Raw genomic sequence first — 4,525 nt, 5'->3', positions numbered from 1 at the left:
CTAACCTACATTTTCTTTTCCCACCACAATCCACTGATCTATGCCCACATCTGTGCTCACTTAACAGAAACTGAGGCAGATGCTGCTGCTGCTAAATTGCTTCAGTCGTGTCCGACTCTGTGCGACCCCAGAGACAGCAGCCCACCAGGCTCCTCGGTCCCTGGGATTCTCCAGGCAAGAACACCGGAGTGAGTTGCCATTTCCTTCTCCAATGCATGAAAGTGAAAAGTGAAAGTGAAGTCGCTCAGTCATGTCCGACTCCTAGCGACCCCATGGACTGCAGCCTACCAGGCTCCTCTGTCCATGGGATTTTCCAGGCAAGAGTACTGGAGTGGGGTGCCATTGCCTTCTCCAAAAGCCAATGCTAATGCCTATTAAAGGGGAAATTGACAATAACACAACAATAGTGGGAGACTTTAATACCCCACTCACAGCAATGGACAGATCATCCACACTGAAAATTAGCAGGAAAACATAGGCTTTGAATGATACATTGGACCAGTTGGACCTGATTGAGATCTACATGGCATTTCATCCAAAAACAATAGATTTCATGTTTTTCTCTCAAGTGCACATGGAACCAGAATAGATCACATCTTGGGCCACAAATTAAGCCTTGGCAAGTTTTTAAAAACTGAAATAATTTCAAGCATCTTCTCTGACCATGATGCTGCAAGATTAGACATCAACTACAGAAGAAAAAAAAAACTATAAAAAACACAAAAACATGGAAGCTATGGTTCTTACTAACCAACAGATCACTGAATAAATCAAACAGGAAATCAAATTATGCCTAGAAACAAATGATGATAAAAACACGACAATTCAAAACCTATAGGTTGCAGTAAAAGCAATGCTAAGAGGGAATTTTATAGCAATGCAAACCTACCTTGAAACAACAGACATCAAATAAACAACCTAAGCTTACGACTAAAGCAACTAGAAAAAAAGAACAAAAAACCCCACCAAAATTGATAGAATGGATGAAATTGTAAGGATCAGATTAGAAATAAATGAAAAAAAAAAAAAAAGGAAGGAGGCAATAACAAAGATGAACAAAACTAAAAGTTGATTCTTTGAGAAAATAAACAAAGTTGACAAATTCATCAAAAATAAAAGACTCAGATCAATAAAAATAGAAATGAAAAAGGAGACACAGCAAACAACACAGAAATACGAAGGATCATAAGAGAGTACTATGAGCAACTCTATGCCAATAAAATGGGCAATCTGGAAGAAATGGACAGATCCTTAGAAAAGTAAAACCTTCCAAAACTGAACCAGGAAGAAATAGAAAACATGAACAGAACAACCACAAACATGGAAATCAAAACTATAATAAAAAATCTTCCAACAAACAAAAGCTCAAGGCCAGGTGGCTTCACAGGCTATTTTTACCAAAAGTTTAGACACTAGCTAACACATTTTGTGTTTAAACTCTTTCAGAAAATTGCAGAGGAAGGAAAACTCCCAAACTCATTCTACAAGATCACCATTACCCTGATACCAAACCAGACAAAGATACCACCCACACACAAAATTATAGGCCAATATCACTGATGAACACAGATGCAGAAATCCTCAACAAAATTCTAGCAAACAGAATCCAACAACACATTAAAAAGGTCACACATCATGATCAAATGGGCTTTATCCTAGGGATGCAAGGATTCTTCAATATACACAAGTCAATCAATGTGACACCATATCAACAAATTGAAAGATAAATACCATATGATCATCTCAATAGATTCAGAAAAGCTTTTGATAAAATTCAATACCCATTTATTATAAAAACTCTCCAGAGAGTAGGTATAGAAAGAACATACCTCGACATAATAAAGGCCATATACAACAAACCCACGCTTCCCAGGTGGCACTAGTGGTAAAGAACCCACGTACCAATACAGGAGATATAAGAGATGTGGTTTCGATCCCTGGGTCGGGAAGATGCCCTGGAGGAGGAAATGGCAACCCAGTCCAATATTCTTGCCTGGAGAATCCCATGAACAGAGGAGCCTGGCAGGCTACAGTCCTTAGGATCAGAGTCAGAAAAGAGTCAGACACAACTGAAGCAACTTAGCATGCACAGCACAACAAACCCACAGCTAACATTATTCTCAATGGTAAGGAAATTGAAAGCATTTCACTTAAGAGTAGGAACAAGGCAAGGGTGCCCACTCTTGCCACTATCATTCAACATAATTTTGGAAGTCTTAGCCACAGTAATCAGGGAAGAAAAAGAAATAAAAGTAATCCAGATTGGAAAAGAAGTAAAACTCATACTGTTTGCACATGATATGCTTCTCTATATAGAAACCCTAAAGATTCCACCAGAAAATTACTAGTGCTAACCAATGAAAATAGTAAAGTCACAGGATCTAAAATCAATACACAGAACTCCTTTGTATTCCTATACACTAACAATGAAAAATTAGAAAGAGAAATTAAGGAAACAATCCCATTCACCATTGCAGCAAAATGAATAAAATACTTAGGAGTAACTTATCTAAAGAGACAAAAGACCTGTTTGCAGAAAACTGTAAGATGCTTATGAAAGAAATTAATTAACAGATGGAGAGATATAAATTGTTCTTGGATTGGAAGAATCAATATTGTGAAAATGACTATACTGCTCAAAGCAGTCTATAGATTCAGTGCAATCCCTATCAAACTACCAATGGTATTTTTCAAAGAAGTAGAACAAATAATTCCACAATTTGTATGGAAACACAAAAGACCCTGAATAGCCAAAGCAATCTTGAGAAGGAAGAATGGAGCTGGAAGAATCAACCTCCCTGACTTCAGGCTTTACTGTAAAGCTACAGTCATCAAGACAGTATGGTACTGGCACAAAAATGCTGTTGCTGCTGCTAAGTTGCTTCAGTCCTGTCCAACTCTGTGCGACCCCATAGACGGCAGCCCACCAGGCTCCCCCATCCCTGGGATTCTCCAGGCAAGAAAACTGGAGTGAGTTGCCATTTCCTTCTCCAATGTGTGAAAGTGAAAAGTGAAAGTGAAGTCACTCAGTCGTGTCCGACTCTTCCTGACCCCATGAACTGCAGCCTACCAGGCTCCTCAGTCCATAGGATTTTCCAGGCAAGAGTACTGGAGTGGGGTGCCATTGCCTTCTCCAGGCACAAAAATAGAAACATAGAAAAAGGGAACAAAATAGAAAGCCTGGAGACAAATCCACCCACATTTGGGCAATTTATCTTTGACAAAGTAGGCAAAAATGTACAATGGAAAAAAGACAGTCTTTTCAAGAAGTGGTGCTGGGGGCCCCTCAGCTGCACCTCAACCCTGCTGCGCCTCGGCCCATGGCCGCCTACCCGTACTGCCCGGGCCTGGCAACCGCCCTGCCGCGGGCACCATGCTGCCAGACCAGAGCTTCCTGTGGAACGTCTACCAGAGGGTTGATAAGGACAGGAGCGGTGTGATATCTGACAATAAGCTTCAGCAAGCACTGTCCAATGGCACCTGGACTCCGTTTAACCCAGTGACTGTCCGATCGATCATATTCATGTTTGACAGAGAGAACAAGGCCGGTGTGAACTTCAGTGAGTTCACTGGCGTCTGGAAATACATCACGGACTGGCAGAACGTCTTCCGCACATACGACAAGGACAACTCAGGCATGATCGACAAGAACGAGCTCAAGCAAGCCCTCTCAGGTTTCGGGTACCGGCTCTCTGATCAGTTTCACGACATCCTCATTCGGAAGTTCAACCGACAAGGCCGGGGCAGATCACCTTCGACGACTTCATCCAGGGCTGCATCGTGCTGCAGAGGTTGACAGATATATTCAGACGCTACGATACAGACCAGGATGGCTGGATCCAAGTGTCATATGAACAGTATCTGTCCATGGTCGTCAGCATCGTATGACCCTGCCTTTCTGCAAATACCAGCATGACTTACGGAAAAAAAGACTGAAAATGCCAAATCTCTTACCTCTAATGAAACAAGCACCAGTGCAGTTAGACACTGCTCTTTCTTTAGATTTTGTATAACTACTATTTGGGGACCCAACTGTATATATGTGGATAAGCTGGTTAACGTTTCCCAGTTGTAACAATAGTTATATCTTTCCTTAGATAAAGACATTTGATACGAGGCTGTTTAATTCTGCCATGAGGTAACATATAATAATGTTTCAGGTATTCTGCTTGCAAAAAACTTATGTGCTTTTTCAGATAGCTGTAGTTCTGGAGTGGAAATACTTCATTAGCCAATAGGAACTTTAAATAATATGGAACTTGCACAGAAGGCCACTCACGTGCCTTACTTTTTAAAGGGGGTTTACTGTATTCACTTGAACATGCAGCGTAAGCAATAAAGCACATGTATCCTTGTGCCAACAAGAAAAAAAAGAAGTGGTGCTGGGAAAACTGGGCAGGTCCATTCTAGTTCAGTCACTCAGTTGTGTCCGACTCTTTGTGACCCCATGAATTGCAGCACGCCAGGCCACCCTGTCCATCACCAACTCTCGGAGTTTACGAAAACTCATCTACATCGAGTCGGT

At 41.3% G+C, this 4,525-nt stretch overlaps 1 pseudogene; it reads left to right on the top strand.

The window, feature by feature from the left end:
• The first annotated feature begins 3,320 nt into the window (after positions 1-3,320).
• Positions 3,321-4,116, top strand: LOC114113658 (programmed cell death protein 6-like; annotated as a pseudogene).
• Positions 4,117-4,525: the final 409 nt, after the last annotated feature.

This window comes from Ovis aries, chromosome 3, assembly GCF_016772045.2.
Source record: "Ovis aries strain OAR_USU_Benz2616 breed Rambouillet chromosome 3, ARS-UI_Ramb_v3.0, whole genome shotgun sequence".
Taxonomy (NCBI): domain Eukaryota; kingdom Metazoa; phylum Chordata; class Mammalia; order Artiodactyla; family Bovidae; genus Ovis; species Ovis aries.
This window is presented reverse-complemented; position numbering and strand designations above follow the sequence as displayed.